Source organism: Staurois parvus, unplaced genomic scaffold (assembly GCF_062004578.1).
Source record: "Staurois parvus isolate SC_StPar_1 unplaced genomic scaffold, SC_StPar_1.0 ptg001302l, whole genome shotgun sequence".
Taxonomy (NCBI): Eukaryota; Metazoa; Chordata; class Amphibia; order Anura; family Ranidae; genus Staurois; species Staurois parvus.
The window spans coordinates 3704629-3727931 of NW_028319098.1; the positions used below are offsets into that span (position 1 = coordinate 3704629).

At 42.4% G+C, this 23303-nt stretch overlaps 1 protein-coding gene across 4 annotated transcripts in view; it reads left to right on the top strand.

The window, feature by feature from the left end:
- The window catches only part of MRPS28 (mitochondrial ribosomal protein S28), a 158057-nt gene that overhangs the window by 54112 nt on the left and 80642 nt on the right, over nt 1-23303 (top strand). The gene's annotated exons all lie outside the window — the stretch shown is intronic.

Sequence of the window (23303 nt, forward strand, 5' to 3'; positions counted from 1 at the left end):
CCCCTGCTGATTTTGAATGTTTGCCCATTCACAAAGAAATGATCAGTCTAAAACTCGAATGGTAGGTGGATTGTAACACTGAGAGACAGAATAGCAACAACAAATTCAAAAGAAATGCATGTCTAACAAATTATGCACTGATTTGAATGTTCATGAGGGAAATAAGTATTTGATCCCCTATCATTCAGCAGGATTTCTGGCTACCAGGTGTCTTTCATACAGGTAACAAGCTGAGATTAGAAGCAGTCTCTTAGAGGATTATTTGACTGCCTCGCAAATGCCGATACTCCCCTCCTCTGTTCGAGAGAAGCTGGAAGCACCAGTCACAATGGAGGAACTTCAGAAGGCCATAAGCTCCTCCAAACTGGGCAAATCACCCAGTCCAGATGGCCTGTCGCTCCAGAACTAAAAACTTCTACTCCCACAGCTGGGCCCCCACATGATCACCACCCTTAATGCCTTGGGGTGTGCCATATCATTTCCTCGTGATACCTTGCTGACCCACATTTCTGCTATACTTAAATAGAGCAAGGACCCTGCAGCAGGCGGCAGCTACCGCCACATCTCTGTTAAATGACCTAAAGATATTCACAAAAATCCTTGCCACCCGCCTTCAGGAACATATCCCCTACCTGATTCATCTAGACCAAGTGGGATTTATTCCTACTCGTGAAGCCCGCGATAACACCATTAACAACTTCAAGTCCGGACCCTTCCAGTCCAGGCCAATTTTCAGCTTTCAGCACTGTCACACTTTGAATGACAATTGCGCGGTCATGCAACACTGTACCCAAATTACATTTTTAGCATTTTTTTGGGACAGATAGAACTTTGTTTTGGTGGTATTTATTCACCACTGGGATTTTTATTTTTTGCTATATAAATGAAAAATGACCGATAATTTGGGAAAAAAAAGCGTTTTTCTTATAAAAGTTTGCAAATAAATAATCTTTCTTCATAAAGCTTGGCCAAAATGTATTCTGCTACCTTTTTGGTAAAAATAATAAAAAAAAAAAATAACCCAAATCAGTTTATAGAAAAATAATTATAATTTAAAAAAAAAAAGTTTTTATATTTTTTTTATTTTGATAAAAGATTTTTTTTTAATTGATTGCTTTTACACCTATATAGGCTGTAAAAGCAATAATTTCTTCTTCTCTCTGGCTGCATTCCCACAGCCATTGAGAAATACTGTGAGAGCTTAATTGGTCACAGCTTATCACATGGTACAAGGCTGCTGTGAATGGCCTTGTACCATGTGACCTCTGTGAGCATTCACAGAATTCACATGTAGTAAACAATGATCTCAGGAAGTGACATCTTGTTTACTACTGTTCATGTGACCACTGGTTGGCCAATCAGTGATCAAATGAATCGGGACCTCACACAGCGGCCCTGTACAGCGATCTGTGTTCTGCTGTGTCCGGTGGACACAGTGGGCTCAGGTCGTGGCGCTGTGTGCTCTCAGCAAGAATGCACAGGCAGTGGATGTGGGGAAAGTTCCCCCGTATTGGCAATGCTCCCGTCCGGTTGTTTTTTGGCATGGGCCGGACGGCAATGGGTTAAAGTCCTGAACCTGATTCATTGTGCCAACTCTTCATCCACCATCTGCATTGTAGGGACACATGCGGAGAAAGCCTTTGATCGTGTAAATTGCAGTACTGCGACATGTCGGCTTGGGAGGCAATATTGTTGCAATGGATTGCAAGCACTTGCACAACTCCAAAAGCATTGGTCAAGTTCAATGGAACCCTTTCTGAGTCCTTCATACCTAATGGTACCAGAAAAGGGTGCCCCCCATCCCCGCTTCTATTTGCCCTGTCCTTGGAACCTTTCCTTTATACTCTTAGGCGGAACATAGACATCACAGGTGTGTCAGTCAGCTCCACCCAACACAAAGTCTCAGCCTACGCTGATGACTTGCTCTTTTCCTAATCCCACCATCTCTTTTCCTAATCTTTTTTGGGAATTTGCTATTTTTGGAGCATTTTTGCAATTTGTCTTGTACATTCTACCTGTTATTGTTTTATCTCTTCATATTGTATACTTTCTACCCATGGAGTACTGGCTTCCTCTCTTTTCTCAAAATAAAGAATTTGAAAAAATTACATTAAAAGAAGTAATTGCAGCACATCACAAGGTCTGCTTAAAATGTCAAGATCCCTCTCCCTGTACGAAAAAAAAACAAAATCTCTTAGTAGGTGCAACATGAACCTGTACAGAAAAAGTTAAATGTATACTTAACGTACCTCTGTCTTTTCATGTATAATGTCACTGCCCTTCCAAAAAGATTCCTGGGGAATGCACAGTGGCATAGTTGTTGAAAGAGACACTCCAGTCTATAGCAAGAGCATCTTTTTGTGAAATTGCAACTGCTCTGTATTCCTAAGGTATCTTTTGCACATATAATATTAAGAACTAGGGACTCTAAGAATATAGAGGTGGGTGATATTTTCTACTGTCAACATCCCTTATTATACTATACAATTTTTTTTACATAATCCCCATGGGACTTTGTAGGCCTCTTGCACACTGCAGCTTGAAAAAGCTCAGTATAGCATTTTTTAAAACTGAGCCAAAATGTAGCCAATTATTCACAATGTGCCTGTGCAAACAGACATGTAAATAAGCACTGTGTAGTCCTCAGTAAAAAAAATAAAATAGGATAATCTGCATGTATGGTCAGTACTTTATAAGACATTCACTCAAAAATATAAATTTAATTTTCCCTAAGTACATACACTGTGTGCACAATTATAAGGCAAGTTGTATTTTTGAGGATTAATTTCATTATTGAACAACTACAGTGCTCTCAGTCAATCCAAAATGTTAATAAACCTCAAACCTAAATTTTAAGAAAGTTAAAGTGAGGTTTTGGCATCCTTGGGAGAATATCTGTGTGTGCACACTTATTGGGCAACTATTGGTGTGCAGAATTATTATGCAACTAAATGAAAAACAAAAAATTTTCCATCTCACTTGCATATTTTCATCTGTTAAATTGAGAATAATAAACAAAACAACTCAAAATGTACAAATAAATATTTGACATTTAAAAAAAAAAAAAATCCGTGACCAATATAGCCACCCTAGTTTTCAATAAAAGTCAAAAGCCTTCCATTCATGTCTGTAAGTTTCCTGATCTATTGACGATCAACTTTTTGTGCAGCAGCAACCATAGCCTCTCAGATACTGTTCAGGGAGGTGTATTGTTTTCCTTCACCGTAAATCTTCTCTTTACAACAGGCCCACAAGTTCTTGGTAGGGTTTAAGTCAGGTAAGGAAGGGGGCTATGTCATTATTCTTTCATCTTTAAGACCTTTACTGGCTATCCACGCAGTGGAGTACTTCTATGCATGCGATGGAGCATTGTCCTGCATAAATATCATGGTCTTCTTGAAAGATGCAGACTTTTTCCTGTATCGCTGCTTGAAGAAAGTATCTCCTAAAAACTGGCAAGTAAGTTTGGGAGTTGATTTTGAGTCCTATTTCAACCTGAAAAGGTCTAACTAGCTCATCTTTAAGAATACCAGCCCGTATCAGTACCCCACCTTCACCTTGCTGACGTCTGAGTCAAAGTGGAACTCTGTGCCCATTACTGATCCAGCCACGGGCCCATCCATCTGTCCATCAAGAGTTACTCTCATCTCATCATTCCATAAAACCTTAGAAATATCTGTCTTCAGATATTTCTTGGCCCAGTCTTGATGTTTCAACTTATGTGTCTTGTTCAGTGGTGGTTGGGTTTCAGCCTGCCTTACCTTGCCCATGTGTCTGAGCACTGAACACCTTGTACTTCTGGGCACTCCAGGTAGGTCGCAGCTCTGGAATATGACAGCACTGGAGGATAATGGGTTCCTGGTAGCTTCACGTTTGATTCTTCTCAAATTTTTGGCAATTAATTTGCATCTTTTTTTTTTTCTCAACACTTTTCTTGATAGCCTGTTGACTATTTGCAATAAAACGTTTGATGGTTCTGTGATCACACCCCAATATCTTAGCAATTTCAAGAGTGCTGCATTCCGCTGAAAGACTATTTACAACTTTTTGACTTTTCAGAGTCAGTTAAATCTTTGTTGGCCCATTTTGCTTAAGGAAAAGAAGCTGCCTAATTTTGCACACCATGATATAGGGTGTTGATCTCTTTAGGCAACACCCTCCCTGATTACACAAATACACATCCCTGATATGCTTAAATCCAATAAGCATTCAAGTTTATACAGCTTGGAGTTGGACAATATGCAGAAAAATGATGATTTGGTCAAAATACTTGCTTAATAAATGTGCACAAATGTGCGAACATGCATGTATGCGAAAAACAAATGCCTGAAATTAAAGCATGGCTAATATGTGCAACAATTAAAAAAAACCCCAAATGTCCATATTATACAAATACAGTATGCCTTTCACTACTTAAATATTAGGATAAAAACCCAATGCGTTTTGGAGAGACTCCTTCAGGGGATAAAATATGGATATAAGCAATCACATTTTTGAGTATACAAATCACAACAATATTGTTATCAAACACTAATATTACATGTCGTGCTGCATTATTCAGTGCTGTACTTGTATATTAGATCATCAGAAATATACAAATAGTAGGTAAATACAAAATAGTTAAAGGTCTAGTCTGCCAGCACACCATCCGTTCACCCTGGACCCATGCAGGAAGAAATCCCAGAGCCTACTGAACATCCACTGAGGCCAACTGGCACCCAGCAGTCACAGAGACAGATCATGATGTGCTAAGAATGGATAGAGAACAAAAAGTTTGCATGGCCCTAGGGACTCTTACAGAGGGAAGAAGGTCCCCACATTCTAATCGAACCTTGAATTTCACTGTAAGATCCAGTTTAAAAAAATGCCTTAAAGTGGCTCTAAAGGCTTTTTGCTTTCATGCATTCTATGCATGAAAGTATAAAACCTTCAGGGTGCAGCTCCTCCCATTATACCCCCTAATACTTACTTGAGTCTGATCCAGATTCAGCAATGTGCACGAGAGCCGAGGCTCTCCCAGGACTCTCTCTGCTGATTGGCTGAGGGAGCGGGGGATGAGACTGAGCCATGCTCTGTGTGTCCCATATACACACAGGCGACTTCTGAGTGAGCACACACAAGTGCCCTTAGAGCAAGCAGCTTGTTCTGGGGGCACTCGGCAAGGGGGAGGGGCCAGAAGCGTCGGCAGGGGACCCGAGAAGATGAAGATCAGGGCTGCTATATGCATTTTGGCAGGAAAAACATGTATGTAAATGCGACTAAACGCATGTTAATGCTAGATGCGTTTAGTGATTGACCATTAATTAATTTCAATAGCCAGAATAAATTATTATTCTGACCAATGATATGAATTAATGCCCAAGTGCTTGACACCTCTAAACGCGTTAAACACAGGTGTTTTGTCTGCCAAAAAGAGAAGCATTTTGAAAACGTCCTGTGTGCATGAGACCTAAAGCTTGCAGGCCCTGGTGGTATTGGAACGTGTGAAGGTGTGCAGCACACCATGCAGATAGGAACAGATCCAGGAATTACAGAATTTGCTCTTAGAGTATCAAAGACAGATAAGAAGCCAGGAGCTGTCTCAGCCCACCAGTCTCTGTTTGTACCTAAACTATGACTTCTGGGAAGCTTATCCCTTTAATAACGACTCTGAATTAGGGAGCAGAAATGTTGTGAAGCAGCTCCTAACCAACTGGCCACAGGGTACCTTTTTATGTATTTTAGTAACCTCTAATGCAGGGTTTAACATTCAAGTCAACATTTTATGCATGGTTTAGAGGTCTAAAATGCAGTCCGCAGCAGACTTTTGGCTCTTTGTGTTTCTGGAAGACTCAACTGAAGAGCCAGCCTGGTATCATTCTATAGTCTGTTTCAGTATGCAGAGCTTTGAGGTTAGAGAAAGTTGTTTTTCAGTGTATGGTATTTATAACTTTATCATTTACTCAGCAACTTCTTTGCCCAAACAATATGGATGGTGCCATGGTGTCTGTCATGCCGCTTTTCCTTCATAGGTCTTCCTTAATGTCTTTGCAGAATGGGTTAACTCTTTCTGTCCTGTGTTGGCTCCTCTTGGGCTTCTGTGGGACTGTCTGGTATTGCTGTCTGTAATCACACATTACATTTAAAACTGAGGAATGGTTATTGGTTTGGGAAAGTAAAATAAGGGCTCCCTGTGGAATATTCCATAACATGGGTCACATGGTGCAAGCCTTATACTATCTGGAATTAAATATTGGCTTCAAATCTGCCTGTATTTGATTTAAAAATTATATTGACATTAATTTATAGCGTGAAATGCCTATTGGCTCCTTCATGTTGGCAAGTGATCTCTGCACTGCTATTTGAGATAGTGCTATGCTTACACTAGTGTGCTATGATGCAGAGGTGCCTTCCATATTTAATTCTTTTGCTTTTAAAGAAAGGTGCATATTCTTATATGAACATTGTCATATTTGTTAAACTGGTTCTAAAGGCAGGACATTCCCTGCATTCAAGCAGAACTACACTGCATCTGAGCATCACCAACCAAAATCGCTATTTAATTTATTTATATTGTTCAAAGCAATCTCCCCATCCATCCATGTCTCCATGCTTTATTTTGCTGAGAAATCACTTTGAAAAACACCCCCTAGCATTTCTGGCTGTGACCATCTTGAGTAAGCGTAGATGATTCATGTAGCATTTACTTCCTGAAATCCATCTGCTCTTAGCTCAGGCATGCAGGCAGGAGGATGTGCTTAGCTGAGAAAACTCCTCCTCCCTCCCGAAGACTCTGGGATGTATGGCATCATTTGCCTAGGCCTGGAAACCAGGAAGTAACTGAATCAATGTAAAAAAAAAAGAGTTTAAAACAAGTAAATATGATACAAAATACTTTTTCCTATCTATTTACTAATGCTAGCAGCATAAGGATTAAAAATAGTTAATGTTGACTGAGAGAGTAAAGTTGCGATGTAAGGTAAAAAATATCCCAATATTTGTATTACCTCCATAAATACGTACCTGAGTCCTATCTCAATCCATTGCTGTGCCTGAGTGCAGCAGTCCTGCTCTCTCTTCCTCTCCTCAAAGGACAGAGAGGCAGCAGTGGGATCCCTTGGCTTCTACTGCTGTCAATCAAATTCTGTGAGGAGGGTGCAGGGGTGGGTTCAAACCGCACTGTATGTGTCTATAGATGCACACAGCCTGGCACAGGAACGAGCCCGCAGGTGCACCCCCATAGGAAGTGTCTCCCTGAGGTGGTGCACCGAAAAGAGGAGGAAGTTTGGGGCTGCTCTGTGCAATACCAGAGCAGGTAAGTGTGACACAACCGCTTTAAAACATTTTAATGTAAAATTGTGTATCCTATTTTTTTTTTTCTTGTTTCTGGAAATAAAAATGGCCTTAATGCTTGTTGGCCATTTAAGCCTTTACTAAAATATTTTTAAAATTAGATTTTTATGAACATCTCCATATGCTTTTGGTATACTTTTTTTTTTTTTTTTCTTTTTCCTTGGTTTCACTGACAGGTACTCTAGGCACAGCAAAATATCCTTTGCAAATACAAAGTATATTCAGTTTTTGCTGCTGAAAGTTATTGAATTTATACATGACTGTTTGCAGGTGCAGTTGGCTTGTCTGCCACTAAATGGCTTTGTTATTGTGGCATGATAAAGATGAATCCTAAACTGGTGTTGGCTCCCATTTTAGAGAAACCACTCTAATGAAATGAGTGGAGTTAGTGCTATATACACTAGTGGCAAAAGTATTGAAACGCCTGCCTTTACACGCACATGAACTTTAATGGCATCCCAGTCTTAGTCCATAGGGTTCAATATTGAGTTGGTCCACCCTTTGCAGTTATAATAGCTTCAACTCTTCTGGGAAGGCTGTCCACAAGGTTTAGGAGTGTGTCTATGGGAATGTTTGACCATTCTTCCAGAAGCGCATTTGTGCAGTCAGGCTCTGATGTCAGACGAGAATTCCTGGCTCGCAGTCTCCGCTCTAATTCATCCCAAAGGTGTTTTGTTGGGTTGAGGTCAGGACTTTGTGCAGGCCAGTTTAGCTCCTCCACCCCAAACTCGCACATCCAGGTCTTTATGGACCTTATTTTGTGTACTGGTGCGCAGTCATGGTGGAACAGGAATGGGCCATCCCCAAACTGTTCCCACAAAGTTGGGAGCATGAAATTGTCGCAAATGTCTTGGTATGCTGACACCTTAAGAGTTCCTTTCAGTGGAACTAAGGGGCAAAACCCAACCCCTGAAAACCAACCCCACACCATAACCCCCCCTCCACCAAACTTTATACTTGGCGCAATGCAGTCAGACAAGTACTATCCTGGTAACCGCAAAACCCAGACACATCCATGGGATTGCCAGACAGAGAAGTGTGATTCTTCACTCCAGAGAACACGTTTCTACTGCTCTAGAGTTCATTGGTGGTGTGCTTTACACCACTGCATCCAACGCTTTGCATTGCACTTGGTGATGTAAGGCTTGGATGCAGCTGCTCAGCCATGGAAACCCATTCCATGAAGCTCTCTACGCACTGTTGTTGTGCTAATCTGTAGGCCATACGAAGTTTGGAAGTCTTTAGCTATTGACTCTGCAGACAGTTGGCAACTTCTGCGCACTGTACGCTGAGCCGCTCTGTCATTTTATGTGGCCTACCACTTCATGGCTGAGTTGCTGTTGTTCCCAGTTGCTTCCATTTTGTAATAATACCACTAACAGTTTACCATGGAATATTTAGTAGCAAGGAAATTTCACGAATGGACGTATTGCACAGGTGACAACCTTTCACTGTACCACGCTTGAATTCACTGAGCTGAGAGCAACCCAGTCTTTCACAAATGTTTTTAGAAACAGTCTGCGTGCCAGGTGCTTGATTTTATACATCTGCTGCAATGGAAGTGATTGAGTCCAGTGATTTGGAGGGGTGTCCCAATATGTTTGGCAATATAGTGTGTATGTATGTACATGTATGTGTGTGTGTGTGTATATATATGTATATATATATATGTGTGTATGTATGTATATGTGTATATATATACATCAATCACTATCAGCTATGGGTGGGGCTTGTGTCTGGGTATGGGAACATGACACCCTAGAGCTTCTGCAAAGATATAATTCTGTACTGAGCTGATCCAAAGAGCCCTGTGGAGGACTGAATTTCCAGGAGGGATGGTACAGATCATTGTGCATAAGGCCTTAGCGGGCCTGGAGCAGAGACCTCTTAAGTGAGCAGAAGATGAAACCTGGTAATGTCATTATGGAGCGACATGTCTGGCTGGGCAAAGCTTTGGAAGAGGCATTTAGGAGAGACTGGTATTCTAACAAAGTCACCTTGTCCCCCTGACAAGCTGTGGGTTCTGTGACTTAGTGATGGATAGCCTAAGGCTGTGTACTTGGCATACATGGAGAAGTGGTCCCAACTCCCAACAAGAAGAGAGATGAAGGGTAGATGTCTAAAAGTTGTGGAGATTGACAAAGGCAGGCATGTTCATATTGTTGCAATTACAAATGTTTAGGCATTCTCATGTTTATTTCATTTGTTTGTATTGGTATTACACAAAAAAGTAGAGGAACAAAAAGCCAAATCTGACACATTCCACGCAAAACCCTAAAAACGGACCGGACAAAATATTAGCACGCTCAATTTAATATTTGGTAGCACACCCCTTGGAAAAAATAACTGAAATCAATCGCTTCCTGTAACCATCAGTGAGTTTCTTACACCTCTCTACTGCAAGTTTGAACCACTCTTCTTTTGCTAACTGCTGCAGGTCTCTCAGGTTGGAAGGGTTCCATTTATCAACTGCGATTTTGAGATCTCTCCATGGGTGCTCCATGGGATTTAGATCTGGACTCATTGCTGGCCAGTTCAGTGCTCTCCAACATTGTGTCTGATACCATTTCTGGATGCTTTTTGACGTGTCCTCTGGGTCATTGTCCTGCTGTAAGACCCTTGATCTCTAATGGAGACCCAACTTTCTGACACTGGGCCCTACATTGCACCCCAGAATTCTTTAGTAGTCTTCAGATTTTAAAATGCCATGCACACGGTCAAGACATCCAGTGCTTGAAGCAGTCAAGCAACCCCAAAACATTAGTGTATATCCACCATGTTTGACTGTAGGGATTGTATTATTTTCTTTAATCACTTGCCCTCCTGAGGAGTTACCCCCCCCCCCTTTCTTGACCAGGCCTCTTTTTGCTATACAGCACTGCACAATTTTAACTGGTAATTACGCGGTCATGCAATGCTGTACCCAAACAAAATTTATGTCCTTTTTTCACACAAATAGAGCTTTCTTTCAGTGGTATTTGCTCACCTCTGTGGTTTTTATTTTTCACGCTATAAACAAAAAAACCCAGTAATTTTGAAAAAAAAAAAACTATATTTTTTACTTTCGGCTATAAAAAAAATATATAGTAAATTCAAAGTTATTCAAATTTAGGCCAAAATGTATTCTGTTACATGTCTTTGGTAAAATAAAATCCCAATAAATCTATATTGATTGCTTTGTGTAAAAGTTATAGCGTCTACAACTATGGTATAGATTCTGCAATTTACACCATTTTTTGCTATACAACGATGCGCTAGTTTATGAACAATAAAACATAAATAAATCAGAAAATGAATGCACATATGACCCTCATCCAAGTGTGAAAACAACATATGTAAAAAACATGAATAAGTGCAGACAATAACAAATAACAATGAAGGCAGCACAATGTGCTAATACTGTGCTATTGATTGAAGTGAACACAAGGAAATAATGATAATAAAATTGACGTGTTGATGTGATAAAGTGAATAAGTCTCAAAAAATGATAATGGCAGTCCCAAAAATAAACAGGGGAACACAATGAATCTTCAACACACGCCGTGAGACATCCAGTGATGAAAATATATATAATAAATCCTCCACCAGCTAGCGTGCACGCTCGCCTTCAAAATGCAACCCCCAAGGAGTCATAAAGCATAAAGAAACCTCAAGCGATGATCCTCAATAACAATCAAAGAAAAAGGGGTCCTCTCCAATGGCTCTGGCAAACACTCACAGGTATGCTCCAGATATGGCCGCAGACTTCTATCACCTCCAGTACCTTACATGGAAGATTCAAGCAAGAAGACTTACAGCCAAATTCTCTGTCTTCCAAAAGTACACAACTGCATGCAAAACCTTCAACCTTCCACAGCCATACCCAGAGACCAAACACTTCCAGAACCAAGCCTCACTCTGACTTTCCTTCATCCCCTTCTGGGAATGCCTCTCGGCAAATACTTTGGGGTGTCTACTTTCCAAAAAGTGATCATTTTGGGGGGTGGGGGCATTTTATGCTCAGCATTAGAAGTTTATGCCACGCATCACCCACTCTTCTAACCACCTGAAGACCAAGTCTTTTCTGACACTTTTTGTTCACATGAAAAAAATCTGTATTTTTTGCTAGGAAATTACATTGAACCCCAAACATTATATATATTTTTTTAAAGCAGACACCCTAGTGAATAAAATGGTGGGTGCTGCAATTTTGTATGTCACATAGTACTTGCGCAGCGATTTTTCAAACGCAAATTGTTTCAAAAAAACTTTTTTTTTACTTTTAATGCACAAAAACACAATATATTGCCCAATTATTTGGTAAATTATAAAAGGTGATGGTATGCTGAGTAAATAGATACCAAACATGACATGCTTTAAAACTGCGCATGCCCTCTGCAATGGCGACAAACTGCATACATTTTTAATATCCATAGGCAACGCTTTAAAAGCCTGTACAACATACCATTTTAGATTTATAGAGGAGGTCTAGTGCTAGAATTACTGCCCTTGATCTGACATTCGCGGCGATACCTCTCATGCATGGCGCAACTGCTGTTTACATACTGGTACAGGGTCAACGCTCATGCACCCGCTGGGGGGCGAGGGTGTTTTTTTTTTTTAGTTTTTTTTTTTTTCAAATTATTTTAAAATAATTTTTTTTTTTAATGCTATCACAGGGAATGCAAATATCCCCTTTAACTTCAATGGGCATTGTCATATATTCTTTTTTGAGAAATCTGGGGTCTATCAGATATCTCCTCTGCCCTTACATTATCTAATCTCACCAAGATCGGTGTGATCAGATGCTTTCACAATTTACAAATGGCACTGTTTATATCCTCGGAAACTGAAGTGATGGAATGCTCATAGCTTCCAATTTCTTAGACTATACAGATGATTGGCACCATTCTGGTCTCCGGTCAGCTAGCAGAAACACTAGCTGCATTCTCAGGTTCCCCCGATGGCACGGGACTGCCCAAGAAGGCCGTGGAAGGCAGCGGGGGGACGGGGGGCATTGTCTTCTGCTGCTTGTAAAAGCAATCCTGCAGCTACCCACATGGAAGACAAATATATTTTAAACATGTTCTTCCCAAATATATTGACATATATTTGAAATGCTACAATTTTGGCCATATTCAATACATTTCAAAATATATTTCAATAAATATATATATACTGCATGTTGAAAAGCATTTTTATTACAAAATATATGAAAATATTTTTAAAAATACATTTCAAATATACTGTATGTCTTTAAAAATACAGATCTACATTTTTGGAATGCATTTACAAATACATGTAAAAATATATGTTAAAATGACTTTTCTATGTTAAAAAAAATCTGAAGAATATATTTAAAAAATATATTCTTCAGATTTGTAGCATGTCAAATATATATCAATATATTTGGGAAGAATATTTTTAAAATATATTTCAAATATATTTTTCTTCCATATGGGTAATTAGCCAGTAGGATTGCTTTTACATGAAAGCTGATCGCCGGCTGAAAAAAAAAAACGATACCAGGATGATGCCTCATCTTGGCATCATCCTGATATAACTACTCAAAGTCCAGTGATATACCAGTACATTGCTGGTCCTTGTTGGGTGTATATGCTATGTTCTTTTTTTTTTTTATATGCAGCCTGTGGGCTGAATGAAAAAGAAGAAATCTCTGCCAGAAAAAGTGTGTGGATTTGACGATTGGCCCACTGCACCTTCTGGATACAAAAGTACCATGATGATCTCTTCCTGGAATTTTAGGAAGGATCCACTTTGTCCAGTTGCTTTGTAAATTACACAGTGTTATATATAGCCAATTGAAATAAATAGACACCTTTTTGTACCAGTGTCGAGCTTTCCAGGACACTAGGTATGGATTCATCATTTGGTCGTTGAAGTCCACCCCTCCCATGTTAAGGTTACAGTCGTGGACACAGAGGGGTTTGTGGGTTAGGCTCAAAAAAGTTTTAAATTCAGAAACTGTAATGGGTTTCCATGCGAATAGTCTGGCAAGGTTTGAATTTGGGTTTGTGGCAATATATTGTTGAGCATATAAATTGATTTGGCCCACAATCAAATTGTACAAATCTTCTGTGAAAAACAGCTCTATAAAATCAAAGGGAGTAGTTAAATTTGCTGTTTCCACCTGAATTCCGGGTTGGGCAGTGAATGGGGGAAGTATGAGTGCTGCAGAATCTGTGGGCTGCCAATCACGATTTGCAAGCACATCCGGAAGGACACTAGGGGCTCTTCGGGCCTGTGTGTGAATTCTTGGTGGCTGTGGGACACTACTTTTGCTCGCCACTGCACCAGCTTGTACTGCACTTATGGGACCAGCCACGTCACCAAGTCATACTGCAGTGCTGGTATAAAAAAAGATCAGGATATACTAGGCCGCTGGTGCTCGCCAGTTCACCAAAAGGTAGTGGAGCACTAGTACAGGCACTCTGCTGTATATGAGATCATGCGATCTTAGCACTTCAGCTTCATGGAGTCGGGTATGCCTGATCTTAACAGGGACCTCTTCTCCATCGTCTGAGCTCCCTGTCAAGGTGCCGGTGCTGTCTAGAGGCTCAAATTCTGAGGCTGATTGTGTCAGGGAGTCTTCCCCTTCACTCTCACCTGACATGCTCAGAATCCTGTAGGCCTCTTCACTAGAACCTTTCCATTGACATTTTGGATTCTAAATTTACAGGTACCTAGTGCAACTCACGGGAAAAAGAGCACCTGGTTGTCAGGCACTGCTTGAACCGTGGCAAAAAAATTTACTGGCAATTTGCGTGTGCACGAGGGCCCATTCATTTGAATGAGCTGCTGTGCCCCGGGACATGCGGGAAAGAAGTCCCTGCACTCTTTTTTAAATCACAGTCCGCACGGGAACGGAGATTCCCAGTACGGTTGTGATTTCCACTGCAGACGGCAAGCCATTAGGATTAATGGCGCCTGCCCACGGGTCCTGCATTTCTCTGTGTGGGTGGTTGTGGCTGCCGGTATCTGTGCAGGTCCCGCAGTGGCACCACCCGCACAGATGTGAACTGAGTCAAGTTCTGCTTTAAGTCAATCTGATGATATTTGGAAAGCAATGGGAGCCGTGTTGTGTTTGTCCTGCCCGCTCCATTGAAAGGTATGATGCACAAGAAAGTGGACACACAGATCTACTCATTTTTCAGTATTCTTCCATTTGTCTTCAGCTAGGTGTGGGCAACTAAGTGTCTTTATTTCACAGAAAGGGTTGTGAGTTTTGTGAAATTACACTGAAGTTGTATTAGGTAGCCAGTTAAAATACAAGTATTTTTTCTCTTGAAATGAAAAGCTGCAGCCTTGAGATAACAATTGTGTCAGTGTGGTCAGTTTAGCTGTGTCAAGTTGCAGTTTCAGGTCTAGGGCTGAATTGTGGAAGCTGTAGATGGCAAAGGACTAGTTACCAATATTACTCCTGGCTTCCTGCATCTGATCTTTTACCCATTAGGCTACTTACATAGTGTTCCATTTTTTTCAGTTAAAAAAAAGCGGACACTGGTCCATTGTGCTTCAGTTGAGGTTAAACAAATCCAGCTTGCTGCAGTTTTGATACATGTTTTAGTCCAGTAAAAAAAGCACACCAAAAATGCATCCCTTCATTGAAATGAATAGAAACTGCATCAAAAACGCAATGCACTTGTGGGTAGTTCTCAAGCCTGGGTTCACAGAATTGTGTGATAAGGAAAATCACATTATATTCAATGGTGCCCTTCTAATCAATTCGGCACAGTATGATTTTGGAAAACGTTCCTGGTGGACTACAGTGCTATTTCAGCCTCATAGACTTCTATATTATCTCATAGAAGTCACATCAGCATAGATAAGAATCATTCCAATGCAACTTTGATGGATTCAGTGTTTTTTGTTTTCTTTAAATCATCACCTCTCCTCCCTGGTAATCCTTCATCCATCAATTTTGATACAGCTGCGATTTTGGAACCTTTCTCCGATCGATTGACCCTTTCTTTGACTGATTGACCCCTCCTTTGACAGAACAATCCTTCCATCTATTGATCAACCCTTCCTTCAATTGATCTTTCGATTGGTCAATCCTGCCTTCCTTTTGATCCTGCCCTCCTTCCTTTGATCCTGCCTTCCTTCCTTTGATGCTGCCTTCCTTCCTTTGATGCTGCCTTCCTTCCTTTGATGCTGCCTTCCTTCATTTGATCCTGCCTTCCTTCCTTTGATGCTGCCTTCCTTCCTTTGATGCTGCCTTCCTTCCTTTTGATCCTGCCTTCCTTCCTTTTGATCCTGCCTTCCTTCCTTTTGATCCTGCCTTCCTTCCTTTTGATCCTGCCTTCTTTCCTTCGATCCTGCCTTCCTTTGATTGATCCTATCTTCAATTGACCGAAGGATGGATCCATTCATCGAAGGAAGGATCAAAACCACTTCAGTGTGAACCTAGCCTTTAGGCAGCAAGGATTACAGGGAGGAGAGGTGAGGGTTAAAAACACTGATCCATCAAAGTCACATAGGAATGCTTGTTATCCATGCTGATGTAGAATTCTATAAGATAACATAGAAGTTTTATGGGGCTGAAATCGCACTGTGTGAATATAATGTGATTTCCCTTGTCATGTAATTCTCTGAACCGGACTCGAAGTTGCATTAAAATTGCATTAGAATAGTGGGAAGTGTAATGGGGAAAACGCATCATGTGTTGCATTAAATTTAATGCAACATGGGTAAAACGTGGCAAAAACGCATAAGCAGTGTGAAAGGAACCTTTACTGACTTACCATACCTTGTTCTGCACTGTGCCTTTGTGTGGAGGTAGTCCTTTAGGTAGATACAAGTCTATGCGTCTTCGTGTCTGAGGTGTCCCCCTGTTGACTGGTAATGATAACTATGGGGGGTGGGGAAATAAAGTAGAAATGGTAACATGCAGAACCACAGAGTGCACTGTAGGTCCTCAAGTACAGCTTCCTCTCCAGTACTCGGCATACTAGTGACACCATCAAATCTCACTCCATATTTTGCAAGACTAAGGCAGCAGTGTCTTGAATCTCACACTGCAGATACAGTCAGGTCCATAAATATTGGGACATCGACACAATTCGAACATTTTTGGCTCTATACACCACCACAATGGATTTGAAATGAAATGAACAAGATGTGCTTTAACTGCAGGCTGTCAGCTTTAAATTGAGGGTATTTACATCCAAATCAGGTGAACGGTGTAGAAATTACAACAGTTTGCATATGTGCCTCCCACTTGTTAAGGGACCAAAAGTAATGGGACAATTGGCTTCTCAGCTGTTCAAGGGCCAGGTGTGTGTTATTCCCTCATTATCCCAATTACAATGAGCAGACAAAAGGTCCAGAGTTAATTTCAAGTGTGCTATTTGCATTCGGAATCTGTTGCTGTCAACTCTCAAGATGAGATCCAAAGAGCTGTCACTATCAGTGAAGCAAGCCATCATTAGGCTGAAAAACCAAAACAAACCCATCAGAGAGATAGCAAAAACATTAGGCGTGGCCAAAACAACTGTTTGGAACATTCTTAAAAAGAAGGAACGCACCGGTGAGCTCAGCAACACCAAAAGACCCGGAAGACCACGGAAAACAACTGTGGTGGATGACTGAAGAATTCTTTCCCTGGTGATGAAAACACCCTTCACAACAGTTGGCCAGATCAACAACACTCTTCAGGAGGTAGGTGTATGTGTGTCAAAGTCAACAATCAAGAGAAGACTTCACCAGAGTGAATACAGAGGGTTCACCACAAGATGTAAACTATTGGTGAGCCTCAAAAACAGGAAGGTCAGATTGGAGTTTGCCAAACGACATCAAAAAAAGCCTTCACAGTTCTGGAACAACATCCTATGGACAGATGAGACCAAGATCAACTTGTACCAGAGTGATGGGAAGAGAAGAGTATGGAGAAGGAAAGGAACTGCTCATGATCCTAAGCATACCACCTCATCAGTGAAGCATGGTGGTGGTAGTGTCATGGCGTGGGCATGTATGGCTGCCAATGGAACTGGTTCTCTTGTATTTATTGATGATGTGACTGCTGACAAAAGCAGCAGGATGAATTCTGAAGTGTTTCAGGCAATATTATCTGCTCATATTCAGCCAAATGCTTCAGAACTCATTGGACGCCACTTTACAGTGCAGATGGACAATGACCCAAAGCATACTGAAAATGCCCCAAGAACAAGCAGGAACTGAAGACAGTTGCAGTAGAGGCCTGGCAGAGCATCACCAGGGATGAAACCCAGCGTCTGGTGATGTCTATGCGTTCCAGACTTCAGGCTGTAATTGACTGCAAAGGATTTGCAACCAAGTATTAAAAAGTGAAAGTTTGATTTATGATTATTATTCTGCCCCATTACTTTTGGTCCCTTAACAAGTGGGAGGCACATATGCAAACTGTTGTAATTCCTACACCGTTCACCTGATTTGGATGTAAATACCCTGAAATTAAAGCTGACAGTCTGCAGTTAAAGCACATCTTGTTCGTTTCATTTCAAATCTATTGTGGTGGTGTATAGAGCCAAAAATGTTTGAATTGTGTCGATGTCCCAATATTTATGGACCTGACTGTATTCTGCTATGAAATACAGAAGAGGAGTGAATAGACACAGGAAGTGCACTGCGTTTTTAAGAAGAAATTTAGAGCTGATTCACACGTGCGGTGCGAATTGAAGCTCAGGTTTCACAGCTAACTGACACAGTAATTGTTCAGGTCAGATTTACATCAGGTTCAGGTCAGGATTTTATCCTGTTCACACATGTGCGGTTTAGAAACCGTTCCCATGGAAGTCAATGTCCTGTAATCCGCACCTGAACTAGACCGCACTGCTCAGAAATTGTACATGACTCTTTTTCAATCAGCACTGAATCGGCACCACCAGTGCACCAGGCATATGTGAACAGGCACCATAGGAAGCAATGTTATTTCACATGTCATTCGGGTTGGATGCTGTTCATACTGCAACGAATCCGCATATATGTGAACCGGCACTTAAGTCAAAACTCTCCCAAGGTACTTGCATGTTTTGCAGGATTGACATTTATGGATGTTCCTATAAGATGGCAAGATTTTATTTTTTTTAGTTAAACATTTTTTTTAAAATGCTATCTTTATCCGCCTCCCGCCCGCCATATAGTACAATGACGGGCGCAAGGCGGTTCTCTCGTTCTGGAAGAACAGCGGTGCGCTGTGTCCCTGGGACACAGAGGATCACTGATCAACGGAAAGAGCCGAAGATGTCCACTCGGTCATGTGATCAGCTGTGTCCAATCACAGCTGATTGCATGTAAATAGGGAAATGCCAGTTATCGGCATTTCTCTTCTCACGAGCTGTCACGCTGACAGCTCGTGAGGAGAGGAGAGCTGGTAATCGGCATCCCTCAGAGGGGACATGTACACTGATCATCAGGGCACTTCTGATCAGTGTGCCCTGACGATCTGTGTAGCCCCAGCAGTGCCAGCTGTCAGTGCTCATCCATGCCACCTGCCAGTGCCCATCAGTGCCACATCAATGCCACATATCAGTGCCCATCTGAGCTGCCTTTCAGTGCCACCTATCAGTGCTGCCAGTCAGTGCCGCCTATCAATGCCCGTCAGTGCTACCTAACAGTGCCAGTCAGTGCCGCCTATCGGTGCCAGTCAGTGCCATATATGAGTGCTGCCTTTCAGTGCCCATCAGTGATGCCTGTCAATGCCCATCAGTGCCACCTACCAGTGCCTCCATCAGTGCCACCTATCAGTGTCCATCAGTGCAGCCTATCAGTGCCCATCACTGCAACCTCATTGGCGCACATCAGTGAAGGAGAAAAATCACTTATTTACAACATTTTATAACAAAAACTAAGAAAAAACGTTTTTTTTTTTCAAAATTTTCAGTGGTTTTTGGTTTGTTTAAGAAAAAATGAAAAACCCAGAGGTGATTAAATACCACCCAAATAAAGCTCTATCTGTCACAAAAAAATGATAATTTCATATGGGTACAGTGTTGCATGACCGCACAATTGTCATTCAAAGTGCAACAGCGCTGAAAGCTGTAAATTGGCCTGGGCAGGAAGGGGGTATAAGTGCCCTGTAGGCTAGTGGTTAAAATGTCATTTTAAATTAATATTATTTTTGGGTTAGAGTTGACAATGATTACAACCCCACAATAAGCAGTTTTTATGCTGCCTGTTCACCAATTGAGGCACAGCAGAGTTAGAGAAAAACTCCCAAAAGTGAAGGGAATTCTTCTCAGTTGTCCCAGGATGAATATCCCAATTGAAAGGTTTCCCTTATTTTTGGATTGTATCACTCTCTCTAGATCAGTGGTTCTCAACCTTTCTAATGCCGCGACCCCTTAATACAGTTCCTCATGTTGTGGTGACCCCCAACCATAAAATTATTTTCGTTGCTACTTCATAACTGTAATTTTGCAGTGGGAGGAGTAGTGCCACATCATTGGTGTCAGTGGAAGGAGTAGTGCCCCATCGTTGGTATCAGTGGGAGGAATAGTGCCCCATCACTGGTGTCAGTGGGAGGAATAGTGCCCCATCACTGGTGTCAGTGGGAGGAATAGTGCCCCATCACTGGTGTCAGTGGGAGGAATAGTGCCCCATCACTGGTGTCAGTGGGAGGAATAGTGCCCCATCGTTGGTATCAGTGGGAGGAATAGTGCCCCATCGTTGGTGTCAGTGGGAGGAATAGTGCCCCATCATTGGTATCAGTGGGAGGAATAGTGCCCCATCGTTGGTATCAGTGGGAGGAATAGTGCCCCATCATTGGTGTCAGTGGGAGGAATAGTGCCCCATCATTGGTGTCAGTGGGAGGAATAGTGCCCCATCATTGGTGTCAGTGGGAGGAATAGTGCCCCATCATTGGTGTCAGTGGGAGGAATAGTGCCCCATCATTGGTGTCAGTGGGAGGAATAGTGCCCCATCATTGCTGTCAGTGGGAGGAGTAGTGCCCCATCATTGGTGTCAGTGGGGGGAGTAGTGCCCCATCATTGGTGTCAGTGGGGGGAGTAGTGCCCCATCACTGGTGTCGGTGGGGGGAGTAGTGCCCCATCACTGGTGTCGGTGGGAGGAGTAGTGCCCCATCATTGGTGTCGGTGGGAGGAGTAGTGCCCCATCATTGGTGTCAGTGGGGGGAGTAGTGCCCCATCATTGGTGTCAGTGGGGGGAGTAGTGCCCCATCATTGGTGTCAGTGGGAGGAATAGTGCTCCATCACTGGTGTCAGTGGGGGGAGTAGTGCCCCATCACTGGTGTCAGTGGGGGGAGTAGTGCCCCATCACTGGTGTCAGTGGGGGGAGTAGTGCCCCATCACTGGTGTCAGTGGGAGGAATAGTGCCACATCATTGGTGTCAGTGGGAGGAATAGTGCCCCATCATTGGTGTCAGTGGGAGGAATAGTGCCCCATCATTGGTGTCAGTGGGAGGAATAGTGTCCCATCATTGGTGTCAGTGGGAGGAATAGTGCCCCATCATTGATGTCAGTGTGGTGGAGGGGAGAATAGTGCCCCATCATTGGGGTCAGGGGGGGGGGAAATAGTGTCCCATCGTTGGTGTCAGTGGGGGGGGAAATAGTGTCCCATCGTTGGTGTCAGTGGGGGGGGAAATAGTGTCCCATCGTTGGTGTCAGTGGGGGGAGGAATAGTGCCCCATCGTTGGTGTCAGTGGGGGGAGGAATAGTGCCCCATCGTTGGTGTCAGTGGGGGGAGGAATAGTGCCCCATCGTTGGTGTCAGTGGGGGGAGGAATAGTGCCCCATCGTTGGTATTAGTGACAGCCTGGGCTCGCTCTCTCACTTACCTGTCAACTGTCTTCCTTCTCTGGCCGCTCTCCTCTTCACTCGCTCCGGCAGCTCCCTCGATCTTCTTTGATGTACGCGCGCTGCCGCTCGGCTCCTCCTCTCCAAGCTCCACCTCCTCGCCGGTGATTGGCCGCCTGTGTGCCTCTCCTGAGCTACAGTTCCGGTGGCCAATCAGCGGCGAGGAGGCGGAGCTGCTGAGCGATCCCGGAGGTGTGGCCAGGTGACAGGAGCAGCGTATCATCCCGCCCACACATCGCCGGAGAGAGGAGCGGTGTCTCGGTTCCTAAGACCATCGGAAATATGTGTTTTCCGATGGTCTTAGGCGACCCCTGGGAAATGGTCGTTCGACCCCCAAAGGTGTCGCGACCCCCAGGTTGAGAACCGCTGCTCTAGATGAATATGGTCATGAGTATAAATAGAGAGGGTGAGTCACCCCAATGGGAACACAGCAATAAAACCTTGAGAGGGCATACCCTTTCCTCGCTCTATCCAAAAAAACAATTTTGTTTAAAGATACACGTTAAGGTTCACTTTAATATACAGTGGATGTGGACACATCAGAATACTTTTATTTTCTATTACGACATGTCCCAATCTATAGATGGCTTTGTCAAGTGGAAACTTTTCACCTTAATTTACCAATTGTGATGTTTGACATTTTGATCTGTTTTAATGTGATCAGTCAATCATTTTAGGATGTATGGTGATATTTTAGTTCTATGCAGTTGGTAAGTTATGATCGTATTGAATGTGTGGGAAAACTTGTACGGTATATAATATATTTGTTTTTGTTAAATCATTTTAGCAAAAATTCACTTGTGGCTTTTTAAGGAATGAATGAATGCATGGTTATATGTGAAGATTTCAGTCAAATGAAATAACTGTCAGATGTGTGTGGCCAGCATTGCAGACTCTTCTGGGAAATCCTGAATGATTTACGTCTTGATAAAAGGACAGTTGAAGGATTTGCTGTATCCCTGTGCGAGTGATGTCTCGCACTTCCTTCATCTCCATTTCCTCGTGATTTATTTGCTTAAACGACCGCCAGTAAACTTTTACCATTAACTTTAAGCTTTGGGTTGAGCCGTTCTTTTCAGCAAGTGACACACAGTACAGGAGTGAGGAGGAGTCATTCTTCCGCCTGCACTTCCCCAGCTCTCTTGCCCCCATTGAGCTGGAAACAGTGACGGAGGACAAAAGCTGTATACACTGTACAAACAGGGCAGCAAAGCGGCAGTACACTGACTCATTCTTCGCTCTGTGTGAGAACTGAGGGGGACTCTATTCACTTTCTTTGTGCTGGTGTCTGTCAACAGCACTGTTTGAGGCAAGGCTTATTGTGCTGGCCAGTGTTTCTTATTGACCTAAGTCTGTGCCTGCAATGTTCCCAGGGTCGAAGTTAGGAGCAAGGGAATGCGTGCAGGGGGAGAGGGGATGGAAGAGGCCACAGTGATCACTATAATACTTAATATATTGTCATCCTATTATATCTAAACTGGGACCCACACTACAGCAAACAGCCATCTAGTCACAGCTGCATCCATTGACATCAGGCCGGACTTGAAAGACCAAGGCTTCTTGAGACAGGCTTTGTCAATAGTATTGCCTGCACAATGTTGCAAGAGCTTTGTTTTTAAAGGCAATCTGTCAATTTAAATATGGAATTCATTGTTGTAGACTTGCTTTAGGAGTGCAAGCTCTTGGATTTTGGATTTAGACTCATTCTTTGCTATTTTATGCGTCACTGACCTGTGACACGTATGAAGGTTGGGGAATTCTGAGCTCATGGCTACATGCTTGTTCTGAGTCGGTCATTAAGGTAGTCAGGCAAGGATGAGTTTGACAAACATCAAGCCTGTAACTTTAAATACCAGTGGTAGCCCTTGTATTTTTGACTTGATAGGTCCTGCTGCAGATGTCTAATGGAATTCTGTTACAAAAAAGTTGTATTCACTGATTGAATTTGTTTGCCAGTACATGCATGATGATTTTAATGTTGAAACCCGGAAAGTGTGACACCTACAATACCTGAGTGCAAAAAAGGCATAGAAAAAGTAAAATTGGGCTGTAGACTCTGTTTTCCTTTTTGTGGTAGACTGGAACATGTAAGGAAGACACTTGTTGGTGGAAGGGGAAACGATGGTTGGTCCTTGTTTAATAATTTTTCTATATGCAGCCATTTGTGACCCAACTTTTTTTTT